A 12,027-nucleotide genomic window follows, 5' to 3' on the forward strand; every position below is an offset into this window, starting at 1 on the left:
AGGAAGAATAATAATGCAAAGGCACTACATGCAATTACACCAGCTCTATTCTGACTCTAAGCAGGCTTTTGGCTTTGAACATGGGAAATGAATAAAAGTAAAAGACATTGGTTGACTCTGTCACCATTTCTTAGGTAAATTTAACTGGTACAAAACAGTTGCCAAGGCAAAGAGGCCAAGAGGGACCAGAGACCATCTTAGCAAGCAAACATTTGCTCTCCTTGCCAAAAGAAGAAAGAAGAGACAAGGCAACCACAGTTAACACAGGTTTAAAGTACCAGGTCATGCATATGAACAAGGATGATAGAAGATCATAAGCAGAATTGCCTCACCAGTGAAAAAACAATAAAAAAGAAAATAAATCTGAACAAAGGCCAAGTTATCCTAAGATTATTTATAGTTGGAATTACAAGGAGGACAACAAGTTAGACGTAAAGTGGAACAGATGTGTCAGAATGTCTACAGCAATCGAGTTTCATTTTCAATACAGTAGAACCATCACATTAGGGATCTAACACTAAAGTCACTTTTGTTTTTGCAAAATCATCTGTATAAGGAAAATATGGAGTAAAAACTAATAAGATTACAGTTTACATGAAAAAAGATTTGAGATTTTTAGTGGACTGAAAGTTTAATATATCTCATTTGCAATATGGAACTTTTTTTGTTTTTTAATGAGCATTCTTGGGCTTTATTAAGATCTAGAAAAAGATGGTGAATAATCGCATATATTCTGTTTTGGCTAAGCCATATCTGAAATATATCCAATTTTGAGTGTTCCATTTTAGAAGAGACATTGTCAACTGAAACATGATCAGAAAATGTGACTGGGATCTTGAAAGGATTCAGTCATACTTTTCAAGAATTGGTTGAAGGAGCTAGGTATTGTTAGCCCAAAGAAGAAAAGATTTGGGCGATACATGTTCGTTGTGTTAAAATATCTGAAGGGTTAGCCCATGTAAGAATCAAGCTCATTTTCAGCCCTAAAGTGTAGAACTTGGATGAGCAGGTGGAGGTTACAAGGAGGCAGATTTCAGTAAAATGCAAGGAAAATATTTCTATCAAAATTTCACAGCAATGGAAAGGGCTGCCTTGAGATGTCTTGAAGTTATGTATCACTGGAGGTCTTCAAACAGAAGCTGGATAATCATTTGTCAGCGATATTGTAAATGGAATTCATGTATCAAGTAAGAGATTGAATTAGATGACCTCTGAAGTTCCTTCAAACCCTAAGGTTATATGAATTATCCCTTAGTGCCTAGTGGATGCAAAATGGAAAAACAAGGATGAATGGGTACAAGAGTATTGATGTTATGAAAGACACAGAAACCTATAGAGAAATGTGCACATAAATACACACATCTTATAGACATAGATGCAACCCGACCCATGTGTGTATAGACAAAGAAACACAGACGGACACAAACACACACATGCAGAGGAAAATGAACACATTTTCACATGATCATATGCAAAATTTGCATGTTCCAATCTTCATTTAGGGTTTTGTATTTTACCTTCACAAAGCCTTGGAAAGTGGGGGAGGGAGGACACAGAAAGAAATATCACCATTCCTTTAATCTACAGACCAAAAGAAGCCAGTTTTGCATCTGAAAATCAGCTCCTTATTGATCCAGTCCTTGTTAATATTCATGAAGCTCTATCGAAAAGCTGGAGATTTTAACACAGGGGCCCCCACACTCTAAATCAATTCCCATTGATTTCAATTGATTTTGCCCCCCTCCCTTGAAAACTTGCTCTCAAGGTCCTTTGAAACACACTTGTGGTATAATCAACTGTGAAAGATCACACACTCTGGGCTCCATCCACTGCTCCGACTTGGGGGGTTACTGAAGGGGAGGGAAAGCCAAGTGGTCAGGGAGGGGAGTGGAGAAGAGAGGAGAGGTGCTGCTTTTCTGAAAACAGAACCTCTTGTAGATTTAACATCTGCTCAACAGCTAAGACTAGGATGGTACCATCCACCTTTTTCACTCATACCCTCTCTTCCCAAGACTGGGGCAATGAGGCATATCCAGGCCTCCTTGTCAGTTAGTATACCCACAGGTTCTCACTAATCCTGAAGCTAAGCCAGCCTCTGGTCAATGCAGGCTGCCATCTCTAACCCTTCTTCTATTTTTTAGATCTAATAACTTCCACTGAGAGGGAGGAGATGGGGCCTGAGGGCCAGACAATATGGCAGCCAATTTCATTGTTGATGTGCCCCTGTATTGATGACAGCATTTAATCACAGTCTAGATTTCATTTTTTGGTCTTATAAATCCCTCTTAATCATGCGGTTCTCCCCTCAACACCCTTTTCCACTATGTAGATAATAAAAGCATTTGCTCCATGTATCAGAAAGATGCTCAAATACTTAGCCTTAAGGTAGCATTAGTTACTAATGATGCCCCAAGGACTGAGATTTATAACTGATCATGGGTAAGCTTTCAAACTTCAGTCCAAAGGTGGATTTGGTTTTCATCATGGAACAGCTGGCTAGAAGCAATTCTGTGTCCCCTGAGACAGAATGCAGTTTTGTTCTCTTCCTCTTGTTTTTTCAAAGACCCCTCAAAACAAACTGTGTCTTGGGAAATGACATCTTCAAACTTTTACTTTCCCATACACTTTTATCATGTTTCCTTCTTCTGCTGCAATCCTTATCCCACACAGGCAGAGGAGTTCAAAGGGGGAATGACTTTTTCTATTCACAGGGCTCAAGTTATCCCTACCTAGGCTAATCACCTCTGTGGATTTTCATCTTGGACATTCCCAGCCACACACCAATCTCACCCACAGCTTCTACAGCACGATAGCCCCTGGTGAAACTACCTGATAAGGATGCTTTGTATATTGATGAAAATGATTAGGCTTCTTGCTCCATCTATCACATGGTGGGGATGGGGAGAGGAGAATAGGTGTAGTTGATTACGTAAATGACGAGAGAGAGGTATAAAGGAGAGTAGATATGGCCCAAATCAGGAGCTGAGCAGCTTTAAACCCAAATGCCTAGCCCAGCTGCTGATAGGATTCCTTTAGAATGCTCAAATTAAAGAGGCAAAAAGTAGCAGAAAAATTGGTTGTTGGGGCAAGGTTTCAAACTGGGAGATCAGTACTGAATCTGCAAGATACAAGGTAGATCAGAGCAATTTTCCCTTTGTCCAACTCAACTTTTCTCAAAATTGTGTACTTTGATGGCAGCTACTTACATTCTCTATCATGTTCTTCTGTGTGACCCAGGATGGTCATGCCAGAGATACCACATCACATTCCAGTGGATTGAATATTTTCACAACTGAATTAGCTCTTCTTTATATACATCTCTTGCTGCTACACCTTTGTACAAAAAGTTCACCTCCTTCTATAATGCCCTTCCTCTTCACCTCCAGCTCAAAGAATCCTTTCCTATCAAAGCACAGCCCAAGCACCATCCTATATTTACTTCCTTGGATACAGGCATTGTCAGAGCTAGCTCAGTGTTTGGGAGGTTCCAGAGAAAGGTATGGGAGAGAAGAGGTGTTAGACTCACTACCAAACCGAAGGTCTACAAAGCCATTGTGCTGACCTCATTGTTGTATACCTGTGAAACCTGGACAGGAAACTGAATCACTTCCACTTGAATTGTCTTAGGAGAATTCTGAAGATCACCTGGCAGGATGCAGTACCAGACTGAAACTTAACTGCCAAGCATTCAAACTCTTCGGAGAACGCAACACCAATGGGCTGGCCGCGTTGTTCAAATGCAAAATGTACGCTTGCCAAAAAGACTATTTTATGGAGAACTTACAGAGGGCAAGGGCTCATGTGGTAGTCAGAAGAAGCAATACAGGGATACTCTCAAGGTCTTTCTTAAGAACTTTGGAATTGATTGTGTGACATGGGAGACACTAGCACAGAACCACTCAGCATGGCATTCCCACATCAGAGAAGGCGCTGTGCTCTATGAGCAAAGCAGAATTGAAACAGCTTAAAGGAAATGCAGGATGTACAAATTTAGAGAATCCACCCTGAATGGTCACATGGACTATTTGTGCTCAATCTGTGGTAGAGCACTCTGAGCTCCTATTGGTCTGATCAGCCACAGTCGATCACACGGAAACTTGACTTTAGCATAGTAATGTCATTTTTGGTCCTCTTTGAGAATGAAGGACAACAACCAACAACCAACCAATTTGTAGACCTGTTGTATTCATTTCTAATAGAATATAAGTTATATAAATGAGGGTAGGGAATACTTTGATGTATGTGTGTGTGTGTGTGTGTATGTGTGCATGTGTGTGTGTGCATATATGCGTTTATATATAGGCGTTTAATAAATGTTTGTTGAGTTGAATGACCAGTTCCAGAAAGATCAAATCAGCAAGAACAATTGTAATAAAACTAGTTTAGGGACTGGCCTCACCTGTCAATTCAGCCACAAGAGCTCAACAAGAGGGAAGTATAACTATATGGTCCTTTCCTCTGACCTCCTCCTACCTAGTTCTTGGTTCATTGTCCCTTCTTTAGGTCTGTTCTCCACATTAATTAGAAATGCCTCTTCTCCTCTTGGCCACAGGATCCACAAAGCCACTCCCTAGGGATGTTCCCATCAGTTCTTTACCTTATAACCTTTCAGCCCTTACAGATTTGCATTTCCTGAATTAGTGTGTCCAAAATAAGTTTCTCCTCAGGAAATATGTTGGAAACACTGTTTTCGCAAACTCTTCTTCAAACTATGGTGTATAGATATGTCATATTGTGAAACATTAAGACTAAAACCAGACACATACAAATGTACTACACACACACACATCTAAATAATAATAATAAAAGGATGAGCAAGTGGCTATGCTAGGTGTCATTTTCCTATCTGTAAAAGGCAAGGGTTTGACTAGTCAGAGGTTTTAAACTCACAACCCCATAGGTGGTGGCAAAACTCCAGAATGAACTAGATTAAAAATATCATTGGGAAATGTTTAACAAAGATTTTTTTAAATACAACATTTTGTTGTTGTTATTCAGTCATTTTAATCATGTCTGACTCTTTGTGACCCCGTTTAAGATTTTCTTGGCAAAGATACCGGAGTGGTTTGCCATTTCCTTCTCCAGCTCATTTTACAGATGAGGAAACTGAGGCAAATAAGGTTAAGTGACTTGCATAGGGTCACACAGCTGGTAAATGTCTGAAGTCAGATTTGAACTCGGGGAGATGAGTCTTCCTGATGCTAGACATGGTACTCTATCCACTGTGCCACCTAGCTGCCCCAATACAACATAGATAATACAGATTTGTGGTTTCCTAAGTCAATATGTGGCCCTCTGGTATCTTTTTCTGTTTGTCATTGGCACCACTGGACAAGAGGACATTCTAGGTCTCTTGCAGTTCTGAATCTATGATATTTTTCAAGTATAATAGCTGTCATGTATGTGGCATGGCAACTTGTTTATGGCAGTTTGTAGCACAGTATTTTCTACATATATTATCTCATCCGAGTTTTACGATAAGCCAGTGAGATAGGCTGAACAGGCATCATTATCTTCATTTTTCAAACAAGGAAACTGGGACACAGAAAGAGTAGGTCAATCAATGAGGGACAGAGCAGGGATTCAAATCCCAATCTGGTTTTTTTTTTTCAGGGGGGAAATCAGGGCAATTCGGGTTAAGTGACTTGCCCAACGTCACACAGCTAGTAAGTGTGTCAAGTGTCTGAGGCCACATTTGAACTCAGGTCCTCTTGACTCCAGGGCCGGTGCTCCACTCACTGTGCCACCTAGCTACTCCAAAATCCCAATCTTTTGACTCCATATTTAGCACTCTCTACACCACAGAGTACACCGCAGAATGAGCTCAGTCTCCATCAGAAGTGGACTGTTCAAGTGGCATTTTGTACAGTCCAAATGATGTTGTCGTGGCTAAGAATTTCCTTTGGGTCTTTCCTTCAAGGTTCATGGCACATTTTAAAAAATAAATCCCCAATAAGAAGAGACCTTAAAGCCCTCCCTAATGCAGCTCATACATGAATAGCAATCCCTTCTATAAAATTTTCAACAAGGAGTCATCTAGCCATTGCTTGAAGACTTTCTCGTGATGGGGAACTCACTACCTCTGAAGACAGACTCTTCCATTTTTTTATATTTCTAGGAACCCTTTCTTTACTTGGAAATGAACTCTGCTATTCTGTAACATCCACACATTGCCCCTGGTCCTGCATTCTGGGAACAGGTAGGATATGTCTATTTCCCCCTTCAGTGGGAAAAAAACATCTATCCCCCAGAAGGTAGAGAAATATTCAGGGAAACAAAGTTAAAATCTGGTAAATAAAAAAAAATGATTATATTGCACATTTGTGTTTTGTTTTGTTTTGTTTAAGTCTGGCTATAAATTGAGGTTGTTTATTCTACGTGGCTTGTTAACTTCTTCTCAAGCTGACTACATTGAAGAACAATACACATTCAGTTGTTAAATTCTAATGTTTGACAGCTAATCTACATCTCACTTTCTACTTTTGCAAAATGAGAAAATTGAATGATATACTTTCTTTAGTTCTTTCCACCTCTGATGTTCCCTGACAGCTCCAGCATTCTGTTTTTTAAGGTCAGGTCAATCCAAAGAGCATTTATTAAGTGCCTACTATGTGCTAAGCACATTGTGCTTAAGCATTATGCTAAACTAGGAGTACAAAGACAAAAGATAGTTCCTGACCTCAAAGAGCTCACAGTCTAATGGGGGAGACAACATACAACCATGTACAAACAAAATACATACAGGATGAATTGGAAATAATCAACAGAGGGAAGATACTAGTATTAAGGGAGATGAGAAAATCTTATAGAAAGTAAGATTTCAGCTGAGACTTGAAGGAAGCCAGGAAAGCTAGGAAGTGGAGATGGAACAGGAGAGCATTCCAGGCACAGGGAACAGCCAATGCCCCTAATTGGAAGATGGACTGGCCCATGGAAGGAAGAGCAAGGAGGCCAGTGTCACTAGATGGAAGAGTACATTGGAAGCCATAAGCCACAAGATTGGAAAAGTAGGAGGTGGCTAAGTTATAAAGGGCTTTGGATGACAAACTAAGATTTTATATTTGATTCTGGAGATGAGAAAGAGCTAGTGGAGTTTATTGAATAACAGGGTGACAGGGTCAGATCTGTGCATCGAACATTCTCTTCTGTGTTCATTTTCTTATTTTTTCACATTTATTTATTTTATTTTTAATTTATAGAATAAAACAATCATTTCCATAATATTATGTAACAAAAAATGATCCTTTCCATCTCTGATATTCAATATTGTAAAGATCCTTCTAACTCTGACATTTTATATTCTGCAAGCTGTTCCAGCTCTGATATTCTGGGTCCTGTGCTCTCAATTGGTCTTATTGCCACAATCCCCTCATATTTAGTAAGTCCCAGATGTCTATAAATGTAGTCTGGAGAAATCTCCCAAGTCTTTGGCATCATCTACGCCAGAGCTGTCCAAAATGTGTCCTACAGTGCGATTTGTGCAGCCTGCCTACAAGCACAGAAATTTACATAAATGCTTTAGTAAACCAAGCCGAGCTACCACAGTGCTCTCACTAAAATGGCAAATCAAAATACATTGTCTATTGTTTCAATAAAAACCTAAGGTTGGACAGCCCTGATCTATACCATGATGTTACCAGCCCTCTCAATTTCCTTGGGCCATAAGTCATTGTGATCCATGGCCCTTTGATGAGCACTGCTGATGTTGGAGACCAGTTGTTTGAACATGAAAAGACCAAGGCTCTTTCCTGCATGTTGACTTCCATCCCTCTGGTCATTAGATCACTAAAACTCTGGGCAGTGCTAGGCAGCAAAAGAGGAGAGTAGTAAGGAAAGAACATGAAGATTTTTTAAATGGCTAACAAAAAACAAAACAAAACAATGAAGACACATGATTTGACCTCCATTAGCTCTCTGAATGACTGTTCTTGTCATTCACTATTGTGTACAAGCTGGGTCATGAATCTTTAATTTGCACTGCCAGACCTGGTTACAGTTGACCCCTGTGATTAGGCATTGTCATCTGTGTGTGGTAAACGTTAGGTAACAAACCAGCCTGCCCAGCCGCCTACCAGCCCTGGCATGCCTTGCTCTTGTTCCTTCATAAAGGGATTGTATTTGGCTTCAACCAATCATGTATCTTCTTGTCTATCTCCTCAGTGCTGCTGTTTTCCCTTTCAATAAGCTCTTTCCTGTCTCCAAGGGGCCCTATCCTATCTTCCATGCAATCAGGGGAGACCAGAAATGGCTGGGATGAATGGGAGGAAGTCCCTGTAATTAACGGGATCTTCTGCTGTTTACACAAACACTTCAAACTACATCAGGAGCCAAGAAGTCCAGTTCACATTTCTGGTGAAAAGACAGTGAAATGTAGGGCAGTGGGTAGTGTGGGAAGGTGTAATCTGAAAGACCAAATAAATACAAGCTATTATGATCATTTGTGTGAAATAGAGCACAATTTAAAGTAGAATGTTAAGAGCACATTGATCACTGAGTCAAGTCTCCTAAGATGGACCTAAATCTGGCTCTGCCATTTATTTAACCTATGTGCCTTATATAAGCCACTTACTTCTCTGGAGCCAAGTTGCTTTTTCTAGAAAATGAGGGAACTGGACTAGAGAGTCTCTAACATCTCTTTCAGCTCCAGTATTCTGGGATTATCTAAAGTATGACTACTTCAGGAAGGTGCTTAGAAGTAGTACATCCATGCACCTAATACACATGCAAAACCCATCATCCCCTAAGATGAACAAGGTTATTGCTTGGACTGGCAATAGTCCACCTCTTTTTGATAGATAACTGGAGGATTAACCCTGGATCGGGGCTCATTGAGCAGACCATTTGAGTTCCCAGGCCTAGAAAAAAAGTGGTGTCTATAAAACAAAAATTTGAATTAGTTCGCTCGAAAGAGTCAGTCATCCAAGTGGTATGCTAACATCAAGCCAAACAACCCATTTTGCTGAATGCTTTCTGTGTATCACAGGCCCCAACTGCGAGGGTTTTCAAAGGGCTTTGGAAGAAAGTCTCTATCACTAGTCTAGAAAATGAATTATTTTCCTGCTAAGTGTTTTACATTCAAAGCTAAATTGTTAGCTTGACCTAAATATGACTCCTCTTTTTCAGAGACAGAATTTTGTGTTCTCGAAGTTGCTGACAAAGAAGATAGGCATAAAGTAGAAGAGGGGTCAGAGAAGGAAGGAACCAATATGAGAAAAGAGGGAAGCAGTTGTTAACTCTTTCTAGTTTACGTAGACACCCACCAACTAGCTTGATGGCCTCCACTAATGGTCATAAAAGTGAAAAGTACATTGGCTCTGGAGTAAAATGCTCTTTTTTTCAAATCCTGCCCCTGATATTTATTACCTATGCAATGTTGGGTAAGTCACTAAATTTTCCTGATTCTGATTCCTCAGTTATAAAATGAGGGGCTTGAACTAGATGTCCCCTAAGGTCCTTTCTAATGCAAATGATGTCTATGGCACCCTTGGATAAAGCACCAGGTCTGGAGTCAGGAAGACTCGTCTTCCTGAGTTCAAATCTGGCTGTGTGACCCTGGGCAAGTCACTTTACCCCATTTGCTTGAGTTTTTTTTCATTTGTAAAATGAGCTGGAGAAGGAAATGGCAAACCACTCCAGTATCTTTGCCAAGAAAACCCCAATTGGGATCACAAAAAGTTGGATACAACTGAATAACAAAAATAAACAAAATTATGCTATATATAACATTTTTGCATTTGATCCCCACAACAACACCGAAAGGAAGGTTCTATTGTTGTCATCCCTCTTTCAGAGATGAAGATACTGAGGATCATAGAATTTAAGTGATTTATTCAAGGTCACTATGCTAGTAAATTCTGAAACAGGATTAAAAGCCAGGCCTTCCTATCTCCTAATTCATTTCTCTATTCACTACACTATACCCACAGGAGGTGAGAGGACTGGGAAAAGAGAACTAGAAAGAGGGAGAATATTAGCCTAAGAACCCAGTTCTGCTATTGACTACAAGGTCAACTTGACCTTGGACAAGTTACTTTGATTTTCTTTGCTGCCATTTCCTTCCCTTTAAAATGAAGAGGTTGTATTAGATGATATTTGAGGTCCCTGAAAGCTCCAAATCCTCTGATCTACACAGTCAAAATTATATTAGAAAAATGGACAAGAAAGCACTTGATTTCCCTTTGTTTAATACTCTGTCTTCCCCACTTATTTCCCAGTTGGTACATTCTGCTTTCCTCCTGGCCTTGGTCATTCTCTTTGTTGAGATAATAGCACCCAAAGAAACCACTAGCCACCAACCAAACAACACTCCAAGGAGGCAGCAATGAGGATCTATTTGGAATGATTTTTTTTCAAGTAATAGAAGACAGAGATTTCCCATTGCCCATATAAGCTCCACAAAGGCGGGAATGATGTTTCTTCTGAACTGTGTGCTGCCACACATAGTACTCTGAACCCAGTAGATACTCAAAAAAGTTTGTTGAATGAATATTGAATGATGGAACTTGAAAGTCTTTTTGAATCTTTATTTGTTCTAGGTTGTAATCTCCTTGAAGATTGTTTTATTAGTGTTCCTAGCACAGTGCCTGGCACATGGTAGGTGCTTCATGATGCTTGCTGATTGATAGTTTTTAGCCAATTTCAATCTAGGGGAAGTCCTCCACGAGTCCTAGACACTGGGGGAATTTTCCAACTAGGGCCCCAATGTTGAAAGCTTCGGCAATTCCAGATATACCCCCTTTTCCAATCTGAACTGAGCTATAGCCAGAGTAATCATTTAATTGGAGCGAGAATCCCTTAGTTCCTCCTTTGGCAAAAATCTCTTTCCTTTGGGGAAAATTGTCCTCTGTGCTTCTGGGTTTGAAATTGTGATCATCCCTTTTTATCGTCTTCAGGGTGGGCCCATGAAAAGTTAGTACCCTGATGAAACAGGGCTCTTTGAAGGCCCGGAAGCTGTAGCTTCCGGGCCTTCAAAGAGCCCAAACTACAATGATTTATTTACAACAGTTAATACAATTGGTAGTAACGACTTTATAGGCAACCTCTAAGTGCAGGCAAGATGAAAAATTTACTAAATTGGAGAATAAAAATGCATAAGAAAATGTACAGAATCAATATTTCATGGCCTTTACTTTACCTTGCCTTACACAAATCTACTCCCGAGCTCACATTAAAATTTAAAGCAACGTCATGCGACAAGTTCAAACCCTGGGCTGTTTTCACGTTAGCTTAACTTGAGGGTTTTGGGGGTTGTTCATGTCATAAAGGAGGGAGGGTCAGACAGAGACAAGATTGCTGTAGAAGCCACTCAGTGCAGGGTCTTCAGCCTTTCTCCTGGAGGAAAAAATAAAAATCAGTAGTGTTTGACATAAGTGGAAAGGTCATTTTAAAAAGCAAATGAAAAGTCACTACTGGCCACTATTGAACCCTACTGTGAGGGAGAATGGTTATTGCCATTGTGAGGGAGAATGTTGGTGCCTAGCATGCCCTCTGCATGAAGCAGGTACTCTGTCAATACTGGTGGCAACTGCCAACAGTGATGATGGTAATGCTAATAATGAACAGGGCCTCAGATTTAATCAATATATTAATCATTGAGCAACTATTAAGCCCCTACTATGTACCAGGCATTATGTTAGGCATTGGGCATACAAATACCAAAAGAAGATAGCCCCTGTCCTCAAGGAGCTTACAATCTAATTAGGCAATCATGACACATAAAATTGAGTCAAATCAACAAATATGTATTAAGGGCTTACTACTATGTGCCAGGCCCTGTGCTAAGTGAGTGGTGGCCGAAGAAAGGAGTCTGGTTCTAGGAAGTTACAGACATGCTAAGTAGAAGCAGAATGAAGCTTATTATCAGGCATCTTCCATTACCAATGAGGATCTATTTGGAATTATTTTTTTTCAAGTAACAGAAGACAGAGATTTTCCATTGCCTATATAAGCTCCACAAGGCAGGGGTGGTGTTTCTTCTGAACTTTGTGTTGCCAAGCACAGTACTCTGAACCCAGTAGGTGCTCAAAA

Source organism: Trichosurus vulpecula, chromosome 3 (assembly GCF_011100635.1).
Source record: "Trichosurus vulpecula isolate mTriVul1 chromosome 3, mTriVul1.pri, whole genome shotgun sequence".
NCBI classification, from domain to species: Eukaryota; Metazoa; Chordata; class Mammalia; order Diprotodontia; family Phalangeridae; genus Trichosurus; species Trichosurus vulpecula.